This window comes from Cryptomeria japonica, chromosome 1 (genome assembly GCF_030272615.1).
Source record: "Cryptomeria japonica chromosome 1, Sugi_1.0, whole genome shotgun sequence".
In the NCBI taxonomy this organism is placed as follows: domain Eukaryota; kingdom Viridiplantae; phylum Streptophyta; class Pinopsida; order Cupressales; family Cupressaceae; genus Cryptomeria; species Cryptomeria japonica.
The window spans coordinates 42,099,979-42,118,202 of NC_081405.1; positions in this window are offsets into that span (position 1 = coordinate 42,099,979).

An 18,224-nucleotide genomic window follows, 5' to 3' on the forward strand; every position below is an offset into this window, starting at 1 on the left:
CACTTGTGGATTGGAGAAGCAATAGCCTTCATGGAAGATAGCCAAGGATATCCCAACTTCACAGGGAATTGCTCAGAGGAAGGTATGATAACAATGTCAACATCCATGGATTTAGCATGAACTTCAATAGGAAGGGTGATAGAGTCAATGGTAGGACAAGAGAAGCTATCAAATAACTTCACAACCACATTAGAAGTATCATATAGTGGTTTATGCAATCATAAAGTGAAAAGGTACTCTTCAGTTATGACATTAACCATGCAGGAGGGATCAATTAGGGCACCACGACAAGGGATATCCTTAACCTTTGCAACTATGTATAAAGGGCCAATCCGACGCTCTAATGATCTCACTAGGGTCAAATGTAATACAATGATCCTTAGGCGTATCTTATGTTTCTACCATATTAACCAAGTTTGGAGCCATAAAGGTGAATTCTTCAGAAGTGAGAGAATTAGGCACAATCTCAATAAAGTTAGAGGTATGAGATGGCAAGGGATCAGTGAAAATATTAAGATTTTGATTAGGAGGAGCAACTGATTTATTCCCTTTATCATTAAAACCTATCACATATATAGTATTATTATGAATCAAGTCTTGAACCTTATTTTTCAATTCAAAACATTTTTTCAGTATCATGACCAGGTTGACGATGAAATTGGCAAAATGATTTTTTTATCAAAATAAGGAGATGCAATTTTGGAAGGATAAATTTGTTTTATAGGAGGAAGTTTGATAAAATTTCTATGCAACAACTAGGACATAATACTATATAAAGATTCATTCAAAGGAGTAAATTGTCTTTCTCTTTGGAAAAATTTAGAAATAGAAGGAACACCCATTGTAGCGTTCACATGGTTATTGTTGATTGGATCATTGAACTTGATGAATCTTTTTGTTGGTTTGAAATTTGTAAATGGTTGTTGAACACTCTCCCCCTTATCACTCGAAGCCATAGGATTGGCTTGCTCCATTTGACTCACAACCAGTTGATAATTATGGAGTGTTGCACACAATTGCAGAAATGAAGTAAACTCAGACAAAAGAAGCTTTTCCCTGATATCTTTTTGTAAATTAGAAATGAAAATTATTTGAATATCATTATCAGGTACATGAAAATAAATTTGAGCACACAAATGCTTATTTTACCAATGAAATCAGTCACTTTTTCTTTAACAACTTGTTTACAATGCATTAAATCAGTTAAAGTGATTTTAGGACCAATGTTGTTTTGAAATTGTTGGATGAAAGCATTTGCCAATTGTTGAAAAGAAGTGATAGAATAAGAAGGCAAAGAGAAATACCATTGTAAAGCCTTATCTCTTAGTGTTCTTGTAAACAGTTTTGCAAGCAATGTTTGATCATAAGCAAAATTAGTACACAAGGTTTGAAATGTTTTGACATGCGTAAGAGGATCACCTTTTCCATTATAGAGTTCCAATTGAGGGATCTCAACATGTTTAGGTGGCATGAATTTAACAATATCAAGAGAAAGTGGGCTCGCAACATCAAAAATGGGCACACTAAACTTGGATTGACTCATAGAAGCAATTTGTTGTTGTAAGGAAGATACGGTTTGAGCATGATTGTTAATTGTCATCTCGATAGAAGAATTGATGTTAGACATAGGTGATTGAGAAGGTGGTGTGATGTTGTGGAAAGAAGGCATGGACTGAGAATAAGGTGGTGGGACTTTATGATAAGTAGGTGTTTATGGTGAAAGTGGATAACAACAATAACGAAAGACTAAATAGATTCAACCACAAAACCCTAGCCTAACAATAACAAAGATCCACCATAACATATGAAGATTACCTAAGACAATGCAAATCAAATAAAATCACAAAGATTATACCATCACATGTCCAGTAGGGTTTGGATCTCCATTGATCTTGCTTGATATATTTTCTCTTAGATTTTATGTGTGCACAAGAGCTCAACAAAGAACGGAAATGTGGTTGCAAGTAGGCTTGATCGCATATGAAAGTTCGAATGCTTGAAGGATTGATTAGCTGATTAGGGTTGATAATGAAGGAAGCATATCCTTATATAGAAGACACTATAAGAAATGGAGGGATAAGATTAAGAGGTGTAAAAGATAAATGGTCGGCTAGGATTAGAGGGTAGGTAGAGGAAATAAGAAAATAATGAGAGGGTAGGTAGTGTAGGAATTAAGAGATGAATGACATGTGTCATGGGTGGAAAAGTTTAATGAATTAATTAAATAAATAAAGATTTATTTAATTAATAGAAGAAGTGGGATCAATTAAATAAATAAAATATTTATTTAATTTAGGAAAAAGATAATTTAAATAAATAAATGTATTTATTTAAATGAGAAATAAGGCTAGAAGAGGATAAATGAATGAATTAAATAAATAAAGATTTATTTAATTAATAGAAGACTTAGGCTAAATAATTAATTAAATAAAAATATTTATTTAATTAGACAGGACAATTTTAGGTGTCTACATTTTGCCCCTCTTTGAGACAATGTAGCTTGTCGTGTTGTTTCAAAGAAGATGAGATGAACTGATACAAAGTTGCCCCAAGGTGGGAATGATATGCCCCCTCGAGAGATTGGATGAAAATGTCTGGAAAGATCACAGACAATCTCTCGATAAGAAAGAAAGGGTAGAATGGACTGACCGGATGAAGTGACAGAGTCACAGGATAAAGAAGACTGAATAGGGCTAGGGCTAGGGTAGTCTATAAAATAAACTATGAGGGGAAAACATCCTCATTGTCATCCACACATCCAAGAGATCAAAGTGTAGAGAGCAGTCAATAGTCAGCAGCGATGGCTTTGGTGCATAGATTTGATTGCGTTCGTCAATTTCAGAGGCTAGCAGATGTAGGAGAGCCGGTGAGTACCGCAAAACCTCCTTGTACTTTGTCACATTAAATGTTGTCATAAATGTATGCTAGGTAGGGAAATAAATGCGCTCTAGGTATGTCTAGAAAAATGTCAAGCGGGGTAAAAATGGTAAGGCGCGTCTGGGTAGGCTAGGTGCATTTGTGTTTGTGCCAGGCGCGTCTATGTTTGCAGTAGCGTTTGTGTTAGATGCGAGCGCGTCTGTGTATTTTAGGCACATTTATGCAGGACAAGCACGTTTGTGAAGTATGTAAGCGTGTTTGCGTCATGAATGTGCGTTTATGTCTTCAAGGTCGAATCAACAGTTCTGTAATAAACATACGCTGTCGATTGGATAAGTTACTGAGAGGATACACTCAAGCAGGTCCTCTAGGGAAGACTAGAATAACAGATAGGGATAGGATTGACAATTCTGTGATAGAACATATGTTGCCAATCAGGAAACTACTCGAGAGGATACACTCAAGTAGAGGTCCTAGGATAGGTTAGAGCGAGGCACTTTGTGATGAATAGGGAGTACCAGGACAAAAAAAAGTACTTTGTGATGAACATGGAGTACTAAAAAAGAGCAACACTTTGTGATGAACGGGGAATGCCACTAGGATAGAAAGTAGTACTTTGTGATGAACAAGGAGTACTAAAAAAGAGCAGCACTTTGTGATGAACATGGAGTACCACTAGGATAGGAAGCAACACTTTGTGATGAACATGGAGTACCACTAGGATAGGAAGCAACACTTTGTGATGAATAGGGAGTACCACTAGGATAGAGTGCCATATGATATATATAAGCACTAAGATAAGAAGTAGCACTTTGTGATGAACAAGGAATGCCACTAGGATTGATATAGTTGATTTGCTTGATTGCAGGAGGACCTACCTATGCTGGAGTCACGAGAGAGATTCCCGTTGACTCAAAGTTTATGAGAAGAGCTGACGATTGAGGATAGAGTAGAAGTTCAGGCTATGGGCTAGCGATATATTTTGTATGTGCCTGAGTTTCGGGTGAACATGGGATTGCTGACTACATTAGCTTAGAGATGGTACGCAGAGACTTGCACTTTTCATTTGCCGATGGGTGAGATGACAGTCACCTTGGAGGATGTATATAAGATACTGCAGATATCGATCGATGGGGAGTTAGTTCCTTAAGATCGAGAGGGAGACAGGGATGCACTGAGACAAGTGTTTCAGGATCCAGGACTGGAGATGAGGGCTGGACATGTGGCTTGGGACACTATGACAACGACAGGATTGGCACTACTGGTGGTGCTACCAGGAGTGATCAGTGGGTTCCTCAGTCCGGACAAGGCGACATGAGGGTTGGCAGTGGGATGGGGGAGTACACTATAGACATTGGTGACAGAGCACACCAGGCTTTCATGGGGACCGTGTCTACTGGCACACTTATATTATGAGATGCATTAGTTTGTGTATCATGGGTCAGCAGGATTGGGATGCGGAGTGACATTACTGCAGGTATGGGCATATGAACATCTGTCAGTTACACGACTGATCCACTTCAGAGGCAGAGGATGTGGGCACAACTATGTTCACTTATATGATATTATTATGTCGCAGCCACGGATTGGGAGATTGGAGTACTGGCATCGGATGATTGATGAGATAGACAGTGTGGTATGAAGGTCATACTGGGATTGTGAGGAGTGGGAGGATGATGCAGTGGAGCTGCCATATGTATTCAGGAGTAGGTATCTGATTGGTCGCACACCGTATGTTATTGAGAGGCAGTTGGTAGATAGGGTGGGTGGGCAATTCGACAGGATACAACAGATGCCACGGGGGTCAGGGATGTATGCACAGATAGTGAGAGATCAGATGCACTTGGGTCCATTATTGTCTTATGATCACGCAATGACACAACTAGTAGAGATGATTCCCTTGCCTTGGGATATGTGGGTAGATATAGAGGATGTAGGGATGGATGCAGAGTATACTGCATATTGGGCAAATCATCCATTTCCATGGCTGACGGATCCAGGGGAGCCAATAGATGGAGACGGTGGAGGCGATGGAGATGATAGTGGAGATGGTGGAGGTAGAGGCCGACGACGGAGGTGGGGCGCAGTAGTAGAGAGGAGAGTGGCTCTGAGGAGAGACAGGCTCGACAAGCTCACATAGTGAGGGGCAGAGGTGGATTGCCTTTATAGGTGCCAGCAGCACAGGTTCCCAGATAGGTATAGGGACAGGGCAAGAGCAGCCACAGGAGAAACCACAGGTACAGGGTGAGGGAGGAGAGGAGGAGGATGAGTTACTAGCTTTGAGGGAGATCAGCTAGGGACAGGCAGATGAGATCCAGGATTTGGAGAGGGAGACAACTAGGCTCAGTAGACAGCTGAGGGATACTAAGCAGGAGAGGGATCAGGCTATTCAATGCTATACAGAGGCTGAGACAACAATGAGGGCAGGGAGGCAAGTAGTAGAGGACACAAGAGCTGGATACGCCTATGTTCTATGGGCCAGGGAGGAGATAGGCTATTGAAGAGACCTATACTATGGAGTGGTGCCACTAGAGCAGTGGGATAGGAGCTTCCGTAGACCATCGTGGACTGCGATGACTACTGGAGGGAGAGACAAGAGACAGGCATCTAGCGGTGGGGTTATGGGTCCTCCACCACCACCAAATAGAGGGGATAGGAGAGATGATCCTGGGGCAAGTCCTTCCAGGGCTCAGACTCTGTCGAGGCCAGCCGACTCCGAGGAAGGGAGTTCATCATAGCCTTAGAGGGCTCCCTATGTATCAGTTTTGTACCATTTTGTATGATGATGTAGACACCTTCGAGTGATTTTGTAGCCATATGTATTTGACATCATTGTATCATGACACTTATGATTTTGATATATATATATATATGAGATGATTCATCCTTGCGACAGCTATTTGCATGTGTGCCTATGTGATGTTTCTATGTGATGCATGTATCTATGTGATGCTTATGATATGGATGCAAATATGTACATGATGCAATGCAATATTTTTGTTGTTTTATGTTCTATATGTTATGCCAATGTGAATGTATGAAATGCAAATGATGAAAATGTAAAATGTGCTAACATGTGTTGTGTGCAGGATGTGATGCAATTGTAATATCTATATGTATGTATGAAATACTAATATGTGGTAATGTAGGTGCAACTACATGAAATGCAGATATTTTTGGTGTGTCATTATACTTAGTCATGTGATAGCAGGCTACACGGACTCGGGAAGGATGATGTAAGTCAAACAAGAAAGGGCGATGGAAGATAAAAGATATGAAAGTGAAAGAGCTTTATTATGGCAAAATACGTTATGACAATCGAGGCATATGTTTGACCCAGGAAGTCATTGTACTCGTTTGCATGGAGATCAAACAGTTGCAAACAAGGAATGCCCCAGTTCACACTAGACTCATAGTGTCCTCATATCCTTGGACAAGTCATAGAATTACTAAGAGACAATCCATAAACAAAGAAAAATAGGTGACGATACCCCATCCTCGCCTTTCTAGTCAAAGACATCCCGGAGATAGAATATCTAGTCAGAGACATCCTGGAAAAGCTAAAAGACATGTCACCAAAAGATAAAATCAAAAGAAAATCAAGACTCGACACCAAGATTCATTGTAGTCCTCAAGTTTAGTGTCACTTGTATAAGTTTATTTGATTGTGGTCACAATGTTTACTTTCACAAAAGGATAGATAGCACTGAACCATAATGTTGTCTGAGTCTGTTGAAAGATTTGATTTGTTGAGAGCCCATTATTGATGCTTGTATCTCATCTGAAACTAACTGAGTCCATGAAACTGATACTTTATTACGGAGAAAACATAACTTTATTGCAGATTGGCGATGCAAGTGTTGCTTTATTGTGGATTGTGCATGGATAGACTAAAGAAAATTGGAAGAAACTGTACTCCTCGGAACGTGTGATGCTCTTAGTTCCACACCCATCACTAGACATAGGGTTTGCCTTAGCCACATATAGGAGCTGATTTATTATGGATGGAAAGGGGTGAAAAGGGAGGTTTATTAGGAATAACTAACCAATCTTAGGTAGATCAATAACAAGCCATGATGGGAATGTGTAAAGTTTATTATGGATGGATAGGTTGTGAGTGTGTGCAAAGTGAAAGGATGCAATTGAATCCTGAAGGAGGGAGGAGCAATGTCTCTACGCATGGCGCTGGTGACCCAGTTTTCACCATGGTACTTGCCCAGGGCGCCACCAAAGTGGTTTTCACCATTGGACGGATTATTTCTTTTTACTTTTTCTGATTTTTCAATTTTTTTGTGTCACAAGGTGCCTGTTTGCCAGGTTTTCACCAAGTAACAATTTTTTGTATTTTTTTGATTTTTTTTTTATATTTTGTGAATTAGGATATTCTGAAGAGGTATGTGTAAAACTTGTGAAGGTTCATGTTGTTGATAGGATCCTCCAAAGGTTCACCATCTGGAGTTGAGAGCTGATATGCACCAGATCAATAGGCTGTTCTAATGATGTAAGGACCAAGCCAATTTGGTTCAAATTTGCCCTTCTTCTCTCTGTCTTGCTGATTTTTAGGATTTTCTCTGAGAACTAAGTCACCTAGCTCAAATGTGCAAGGCTTGACTTTATGATTTTAACTACGACTCGTTCGTTTTTTATAAGCCTTGAGATGATTAAAAGCAGTTTGTCTTCATTCATCCAATAGTTCTAGTTCCTGTAAGCGAGAGACCATGTAGTCTTCATCATTGATAATGTTTTGCAAAGAGACTCGTAAAGAGGGTAAATCGACCTCAATAGGAAAGATAGCTTCCGCATCGTAGACAAGTGAATAAGGTGTGGCTCATGTAGGTGTGCGGACGCTTGTGCGGTAAGCCCAAAGTGCGGGATTAAGTTGGATATGCCAATTGCGGCTAATGTCACCGACTGTCTTTTTTAGGATTTTAAGAATGTTTTTATTAGATGCCTCAGCTTGATGGTTACCTTGGGGGTAATAGGGTGTGGAGAAATGATGGGTAATATGGAAACGATCACAAAGTTCATGAACATCTTGATTTTTGAAGGGACGACCATTATTCGTGATGATGGAAATAGGAATACCGTATCGACAAATGATGTAGTTGAGAATGAATGTAGCAATCTGTTTTCCAGTGACTTGTGTAAGAGGCATGACTTCAATCCATTTTGTGAAATACTCTGTGGTAGTGATAATGAATTTATGGCCATTGGAGGAAGGAGGGTGAATCTTGCCTATGAGATCGAGTCCCCACTGGCAAAAGGGCCAAGGAGTTGCAATTGGTTGAAGTTCTTATGCTGGTGCATGAATGAGGTCTCCATGAATTTGACATTGCTTACATTTATTGACAAACTGATATGAGTCTTTTTCTATATTGGGCCAGTAATATCTAGTCCCGATGAGTTTCTTGGCTAAGGTAGGACCACTAGAATGTGGACCACATATCCCTTCATGAGCTTTGCGTAACACAATTTGAGCTTCATCCCTTTCTAAACATCTAAGAAGAGTGCCATCTAGACGTCGACGGTATAGGATATTGGCTAAAATGACGTATCGAGAAGATTGGCGAATGAAAGTGCAACGTTGGTTGTTGGATAAGTTAGGAGGAAGGGTATTATTACGAAGGTATGTGAAAATGGAACCATATAACTGGGAATTAGGACCAACGACACATATCATCTCAATAGGAGTGGTCTCAGGCGAGGGAACCAAAAGGTTATCTACCAAGAACTTATAGCGGGTTTCATTATGTGGTAGATCGATCAGTGAAGCAATAGTAGCCATGGCATCTGCGGCTCGATTCTGCTATCTTGGTATCTGCTCAAAGTTTAACTTCACGAAATTTTGTTTCAGGTCATCTACCATTTTTTTGTAAGGCATTAATTTTTCATCCTTTGTTTGGTAGTCAACAGTTGCTTGACGAATTACAAGTTGAGAGTCCCCAAAAAATTGAAGTTCCTGGATCTTCCACTGAACTACAATCTATAATCCAATTGTTAATGCCTTGTATTCTACTATGTTATTAGTGCAAGGAAATGATAATTGGTATGATTTTGGAATGGAATCCCCTTGAGGTGTGATGAAGAGGATGCTAGCTCCTACACCATGCTGTGTGTATGAGCCGTCAAAGTATAGTTGCCAAGGCTTTGTGTGTGATACTATCAAGATGGATTCATCTATAAATTATGAAGTTAGAGGAGCATCATCTATCATAGGAGCATCTACTAATTGATTTGTGATAGCTTGTCCTTTTATTGCTTTTCTGTCTACATATTCAATGTCGAATTCACTCAGGATCATCACCCATTTGGCTAGTCGACCAGTAAGTGTTGCTTTATTGAGAAGGTATTTCAATAGATCGATCCTTGCGACCAACTTAGTTTTATGAGTTAGCATGTAGTGTTGTAATTCTTGCAAAGTAAAAACCACATCGAGACATGCACGCTCAATTGGTGTGTAGTTTAGCTCATATCCCACCAAAGTACGACTGATGTAGTAGACTGCCTTTTCTTTGCCCTCAGCATCCTATTGTGCTAAGATTGCCCCCAGTGCTGTTGAAGTAGCGGATATGTATAATAACAGGGGTTGTTCTTAATTTTTGTTTTAGTAGTTTTGCCCCCGGTTTAACTATCAAATGATGCATTACTAAATCCAAATTCAGTCCAGGCATATTAGCATATGACCATGCAAAATTTATTTGTCTCTTTGTGAAGAAACTTACAAACTTTTGTCTTTCTATTTCTGTCAGAGATTGTGCCAGGAATATGTTATGTGGAATTTATTTTGTACCAATGTTTGTTTTGATGGTCTCCTCTACTAACATAGATGATTTTTCATACGATACCGGGAGAATGTCGAGCCTTCCATCTTTGGGTGCCTCAGAGAGGTTTACGCCCTCAGATAAGTCCTTTCTTTTTACTTTTTTGGGGTCAGACATCGCCGCAACGTGGTTTTCACCATAAGACCCATGATTTGTTTTTATTTTGATATTTTTGCGACTGGAAGGCCCAACACCCTCACCAAAATATGCCACGTTGTTGAGCTCTATAGTGTATCCTGCCTTATGGTCCCCAAGAGGAAGATCATATCGTATGCCTAGATAGTTAATAAAGGCTTCATCATTTTGAAATGTGTCAAATTGTATAGGTCCTTCATGGTCCCAATCAATAAGTTGGTGGTGAACAAGGGGAAGGCCTTCAATGTTTTCAAAGTCAGCGGGACTAAGGGTGAAGATGTAGTTATATTCAGGTATGTCGAGGTAGTTGTCAAGGTCATCATTGGTACTCTCCTCATCTGTCTCGATCGTGAATGAGTCCAAATTGTCATCACTAAAAATGTATTCGGGGACGGTTGTCCTCATTCTTCGTGATTTCGATGTAGAAGTTTGAGGCAAAGACTGTATGGGATCCTCCGAGGTTGTTTCTTGACCAACTTTGAATTTTCTGTAAAATTCCTCTTCTTCTATGGGTTCACCTGTTTCTCTGAATGTCTCGGTGAGTTCATAGTCATTGGAGGATTTGTCTGAACCCCATTCCCATTCGTTAAAGTCGATGGAATAGTAATTTTCTTGTTGATCTTTGACAGCCTTGATTTGTAATGCTTCTTCTATCTTTTGAGTATTTACCCTGGAAGACATGAAGCCAAGCCCTTTCGAGCGCTCTTTTTTAAATGTCAATTCTGGTTGCAACAGTTGAATGCTACCTTCCTTTCTTAAGCCAAGAGGACTTTTACCATCATACCCAAAATTTTGTAGGATCTTGAATCCTTTGCCATATTTTTCACATGGTATGCTGATGTGATCTTGTGTACCATTTTCAGGGTCTTTGTAAAGCATTTTGTATAGGTCTTCTTCTTCCATTCCACCCCACTTTTGGAAGATAGTAGGTTCCCATTTGAGTGTAATGATAGATACCCGTTTAGAAGGATGTGGTCATCCATATTATTTTGGTGAACTCATAACGTGTTGTAAGCACATGGTTTGATTCAAAGTGTATTTACCCATGCCTTGGTCTTGATATTTCCCTTTAAGCTCACCTTGTTTTGATGTCGAAGGTTTTAATGATTCAGGGTCGATGTATGCAGAAGAAGGGACAACTTCTCTATTACTTGGAATGATTGTCTCAATTTTTGTTCTCAAGTTATTGCAGTATATAAATGGATTAGGATCACCATTAACTATTATTTCAACTCCATTGTGAGGAAACTTAATGCATTGGTGGTATGTAGATGGGACTGCCCTCATCTCAAGAATCCAAGGACGTCCTAGCAATATATTGTATGTGAGATCCAGGTCTAGGACTTGACAAACCACATCCTTTGTAACTGGCCCAACTCTGAGGGGCAAGGTGATTGTGCCCTTGGATGAACACTCTTCATCATCATATGCCTTGATGGTAATTTTGTTTGTAGCATTCACAACTTTATCTGAATATCCCAATTGTATTATTGTGTTCAAAGTACATATGTTAAGACCAGCTCCTCCATCTATCAGGACTCATTTTATTTCATTTTGTGTAGGAAGGATTCAATGTGTAAATGTGCATTATGCGGTTGGCTCACAAAGGCGTAGTCAGCTTCTGTAAATGTAAGGGAGTGTGGAACGGAAAGGTATCCCACCATGGCTTGAAACTGGTCCACGTTCAGATCAGTGGGGATAGAAGTGTCTCTCAAATTTTTGTCAAGAATGTCCTTATGTGTGGGGGATATGCATAAAAGTTCAAGGATGGAGATAAGCATGGGTGTCTTCCCTAACTGTTCTACCAAATTGTACTCAGGTTTGGTTGACGAGGAAGTGGTGTTTTTAGCTGGAGCACCTTGCAAAGTGAATTTACCTCGATGAGTTGTAACATTACATTTAGAGGTAGGTTCGGAAGAAGATCCAATGCCTTTTAGGACAATCTTGGGTCATTGGGTAGAATTTTGAGGCGTTTTGTCCTTGATGATAATGGTAGAGACAAAATTATCCATGAAAATGTGATTGACAGTTGAATCATAATTATTGGATGCTCTGGTATAGTTGGTTTGGTCATCTGTGGCTTTAGCTTTTCCCTTGTCATGTTTTGGGAATGGTTCCTTAAACATCTCATGTTCTTGATTGGATGAATGTCCTTCAATCTCAATGTCACCTCTATCAATAAGGTCTTGTATGATGTTCTTCATCCAATGACAATTTCTTGTTTTCTGTCCTTTGCTCTTGTGATATTCACAGTATTCATCATCATTCCACCAATTTGGTTTAACCTTTGGCTCATATGGAGGTATATCTGGAATTGTTATTATTTTGTTTGCCACTAGCTTCTTGAAAGCTAACTCAAGTGGTTCTCCCAATGGGGTGTATTTCCTTCGTGGTTTTGAAGTTGTTTGAGTATTCACTTGATTGTTTGTAGAGATTGATCCAAAAAAAATGATTTTGGGTCATACTGTATTGGCATCAACAACACCATCATTGACTGTGTTCTTGTTCTTGTTCCAAAATCTTGGCTTGTCTTTTCCTTTAAAGTCCTCTTTGTTTTCTTTAAATATCTCAATTACTCCTTGCTCAATTAGGACCTTCTTTTTTGCTTAGCCTTTTTCAATAACGTCGTTGAAGGTGGACAAACAAGCTTTTCTTAGATCATAACCAATTTCTCTATGGACATTCTGGGTGAACATCTCTACCATTTGTTTTTGTGGAATTTCACAAGAGCATCTGTTGGCTAGATTTCTCCATCTTTGTAAAAATGATGAAAAAGATTCTCCATCCATTTGTTTGGTGTTGCACAGAGTGGTGACTGATATGTCTGTCTCTATGTTGTATGAGAAATGTTGGATAAATGCTTCTGCTAAGTCACCCCATGACTTAATTCCAGGTGGGAGTTGGGAAAACAATTCAATAGCTTGATCACCTAATCTCTTTGGGAATAATCTCATCAAATATGTCTCTTCTGCTGCTACCTCAATACAAGCTATGAAAAACTGTCTTATATGTGCCTTAGGATCCCCTTTTCCTCTGTACTTATCAAACTTAAGTGTCACAAAGTGTGTAGGAAACAGAGGCATTGGAATGCTTTTGTCAAATGGATAGGGACATATGTCTCTCATTGTGTAAGTTGGCTTCGGTGTATTTATTGTTACTACTTATCAAGTTGCCATTAGTTTTATATCCAAAGTCATTCTATATACTCTAGTCGGTTACTACTACCGAAATATTTAGTCGGTATGCACAGTCTAGTCGGTTATAGAAGAAAGTAATCATAGAGCCTAGTATGCACCGAGCTGTCTACCAAGTATCATTCCATGTCTACCGAGAAGCAAAGATGATACATCAAGTTGATATACACCGAGTGAAATGTGTTACCAGATTCATTGAACCTGGACATACATATGAAAACGTGTTACGAGATCAAGGAACATAGAACCGTTATCACATTGGAAATTGCACTTAAAGATTGTGTATGATTTTGAGGTCATCTAACCAATGAAATATTTTGCATGGTTATTCATTCGAGAAATCATGTTTGTAAGATCGAAGCAATGAATTAGATCACCGACATAAGAGATCTATTTACACATCATGGATTAAAGATAAAAGACGGTGACATGGATATACACAAGTGTATGAAGCAAGACATGTGTGATGCATGAGAAAGCACTAAGTGTTATGACTGTTACAGAGACACAGAGGTCACCGAAAAGGATTTCAGAGAACAGTCAAAGAACAGAGTAAACAGAAGGGTTTACCGAGTTACTATATGGGTTACCGAGGTATGCTATAGGCAAGGTAATCTTATTTTGAGCACATAGAATCTGCTATAACATTCCAGATGTAAAGTTGCATATATTTGTAAAGATTTTATTGAAAATTTTGAAGTTGTACAAGAAACCTTTAATAGGGTAAAAGACTCTAATCAAGTCTATAAATTGTAAAGCCTCTAACCAGGTGCAACATTTAGATTAAGTGTTGTAAAATCCTTTAGCAAGGTAGATCTAACAGATATTGATACTCCTAACAGGGTAAGCTATCAGAAATAGCTAAACATGTAGCTCTAACCGAGCACTCTTTATTATTGCAGTAGTGAAGTTGTGGGTGCCATCCCCACCGCAGTTTTTCTCTCTAACCAGGAGTTTATGCATAACCAAAATATATGTGTTATGGAGTGAATCATGTATGATTGTTATTTATTTGTTTTAAGTTTATGTTATGTTACAACAGTTTTTGGTTTATGCATGACAGTAAAGATATTGTTAATCAAAGGATTTGAAGTACTGATTCACCCCTCCCCTCTCAGTACATTAGCTTTCCATATTGGGCCTAACAATTGGTATCAGAGATTCAATCTTGGGAAAGGGTTTAACTGCCTAAAGAGAAAGATCTTATCAATGGAAGGCTATAAACCATCTCAGAGGATTGTGTATCTGCAAGAAGAGATGGATCATGCTAATCAAGTGATTGCAGACATGCAAAGGCAAATGCAAAAATCTCTGAAAGTGAGAAGAAGATTATCTGATGATTTGCAGGACTCTCAAGAGTTAGTGGAACAAATTGAGACATCATCTGAGAACAGTATATCTGAAGAGACTGAAGAAATGATTGGAGTATTGAAAGAAAAGAACAAAGCACTGGCTGATCAACTAAAAGCAATGAAAAGAGAACATGAACATTTCAACACATAGATGACTGAAAGTCTTGATGCATTGAGGACAACCGAGGATAAAGTAAGAGATCTAGAAAGAGAGAAACAACAACTTGAAGCCTTAGTATCTGATAAGAATGATGAAATCACAAGGTTGATTGGAATTCAACAAAACCTGTCAGATCAACTAGGTTATGCACATCATGAAGCAAATCTGAAAGATGATGAGAATCAAGCATTGAAACTTGAAGTATCAAGGTTGACCAATGAACTTGAAATAGAGAAGAAATCCAAAGAAACACTGAAGAAGAGTTATGAAGCATCAAAGATGTTGGATGAGCAATTGAATATAAGACGACCCAACAAAGATGCAAGACTCGGTTACAAAGGAAGAGACTCTACCGAGAAGGGAATCCATACTACCGAGAGAGGAGAATCATCAAAGCAAGCTGGAATCAAGAAGAACATCAAAAGAAAGAAGCCTATTTGCAACTACTGTGGAAATCAAGGTCACACTGCCAACATGTGCCAAATCAGAAAAGGTAAGCAACTGAATGTCACTAAGTCCAATGGTTATTGTTACAATTGCAATAAATATGGTCACACATCTAATCAATGTAGGACAAAGTCTGTTAACAATTATCAGAAGGCAAAATTCAAAGGGTTTTATAAAAACTGCAATAGATATGGACATAGTACCGAGAAGTGTTGGTTTAAGAAAAAGAACTATATGTGGTCTGTACACCGAGCAAATACTGGAAGCTACCGAACCCACAGAGATCTTAAATGACAATATGCTGCAGTACCATGGGATTACAATACAATGATATGGTGTGAATGTTGTGGAAGATATGGACATATAAGTGCCAACTGCTTTATAAGGTTTGGAATGAACAACCGAAGATCATGGAGAAATCCTGGTATGACATGTTTTCATTGTCACAAAGTTGGACACTTGGCTGGAGATTGCAGAGATCAACCTAGAAAAGACACTGAGGAAATAAAAGAAAAATTAAAGATGATTTGGAAAAAGAAGGAAATTGTGTCAAATGAAGAAAGCACCTTACCTACCGAGTTAGGTGCTCCTATTCCAAATTAATTGGTAAAAGTATGAAGGGACTGCATTCTCTCAAGGTTAAATCTTAACAGTTCCTATTTTATTATGTACTTAATTCAAAATCTGCATAGTTAAGATGTAGTAGTAAGTTTGAAATTCTATCAAAGTCTTTTGGAGCACTATACAGGAAACCTGTCAAGTCGGTGAATACAGGAAACTTGTCAAGTCGGTAAATGAAGGAAGTTTGGTTACTCAGTTAAAGCGTAAAAAAAAGGGAAAGAAAGTTTAGTGGAACCGAGTGCATTTAATGTTTTTGACCTAACCTGCAGGAAGCCCGATAAGGTATATTGTGTACTTAAAGCATTTACGCGAACATTTTCCACTCACCAAGTTTTTGAGAGAGCAGAGAAAAGCAAATCAAAGGTGATCAAACCTCCTACAAAGCAAAATTCAAGGTATTTACATTAATCTCAACGCATTGTTAAGCTGGTTTACTGATCTTATCAAGTTGTTATTATTTGCTAAGTGTGAAGCGTCTGCCATTTGAAAATCCTCAAACCCTAAGGATCTTTTGTTAGTTTTTATCTGAAATCTACAAATGGCACCTAAGATCCAAGATCCCATTGTTGTTAAGAATGTTGAAAAGCCCTCACTAAAATACTCTTTAACTCCCAAAGTTGCCTCTGAACTGAATGACAAAACCGCATTTTCACTCATCCCAGATAGAGTGTTATTAGTCGAGGATGTGAGATTCTTCACCACATGTCGTATTGAAGAACTCGGTCACATTGAAATCAAAGACACATATGATGAATTGTGCACCGATGGTAAAATGGATATCAAGTATGAGCACATTAAGATCAAGGGATTAACTGAAGCCCTAACCTATCCCCGTGTGTTCAAACCCCAGTGGGTCAAGTTTGTTCTGAGCAGAGTTCATGATGAATTTATGTGGCTAGAAGAGCAACTGTTTAAGATTACCAAGGAAATCATTCATTTGATCATCGGTTACCCTATTTATGATCATGCCCGAGCTCAAAAAATGATATCACAAAAGGAATTGATTAGTCTAACCGGAGTAGAATCAGATTGCAGAGGACTGAAATTGAACAATGTCACTGATGCAGAACTAAAATTTTCCATTAGAGTAATAGGTTACCGTTTCTTCCAATCGGTAAGGGAAAACAATGTACCCTGTGCAACAGTAGACTTAGCATATAAAATTGTGAAGAAAGGCATGAAAATTGATCTATGTGAGGTGTTGCTGAAAAACCTGTTTGAGAATCTGAACACCATCAGGAAGCCGAAGAAGAACAAATCGGCTAATACACTAAAGTTTGGATCACTACTTGTATGCATGTTTTTGTATTTTGAAAAATTCTTTCCATCAGTCGGTAAAGTTGTTTGGGAACTACACCGACCAATCACCCATCAGATCAATGACTTCATAAAAAAGCTAGGTGATAATTTTAATGATATTATGGATGATTACTTTAGTAAGTTTCAAGAGAAAATGCATAACAGGTACCGGATTCCACCCAAGCTAGTGGAGAAATACAAAGATGACATATGTTTTGAAGTAGACACTGATTACTATTATGTGAATGTTGTGGAACCAAGAACTCAATCTTTGCCACCTATGGGTTACGAGATTGATTTTGACATCACACAACAACAAATTGATGCATTTCTTACATTACCAAGGCATGCTACCGAGCTGAGGAATGGAACCTGTAGTCACATAAATCTGTCCACTTAATTAAATGAATATTTAATATTTATTTGATTATTTAACTATCAATTAATAATTAATTAAATTAATATATTTAATTAATTCATCTTAACCCTCTTCTCCTATTAATTAAATAAATTATTCAATTTATTTGATTTAATTCACTTAACCAAATTCATACCATTAATTAAATAAATAAATCATATTTGTTTAATTAAATCTTCTCTCACATTTAAATAAATTAATATTTATTTAAATCCCCCAAAATCCCACCTCTCACATTTAAATAAATTAATATTTATTTAAATCCCCCAAAATCCCACCTCTCACATTTAAATAAATAAATCATTTATTTAAATCACCTTTATCCTCCACCCACTTGTATTTTCCTACAAATGCAAGTTGCACAATTATTTTAAATAAATAATTTATTTAAATCACCTTTATCCTCCACCCACTTGTATTTTCCTACAAAAGCAAGTTGCACAACTATTTTAAATAAATTATTTATTTAAAATCCTATTTATCCTCACCCACTTGAAACCTTTAATGGTTTCCCTTAAAGTAGTCAAACTTGATGGCTTTAAAGTCTTCAAACTTGATGGCTTCTTTCTATAGTCTTCTTAAGACTTTAATGGTTTTCCTTAAAGTCTTCAAGCCTTTAATGGTTTCCCTCAAAGTCTTCAAGCATTTAAATGCTTTATCTTCATTTTCTCATTTAAATAAATTAATATTTATTTGAATATTTATCCAAATGCAAATTACACCATTTAATTGAAATAAATGATTTTATTTTAATTGAAAATACCAAAATTTCTCCCACTTGCATTTTCCTACAAAATCCACTTGTATGCCTAAACCCCTCTAGATTCTTCTAAACCCTTCCTAATTAGCCTAAATTCATCCCTTAAATATTGTCACATTCCTAAGCAAATTGGAGTCACT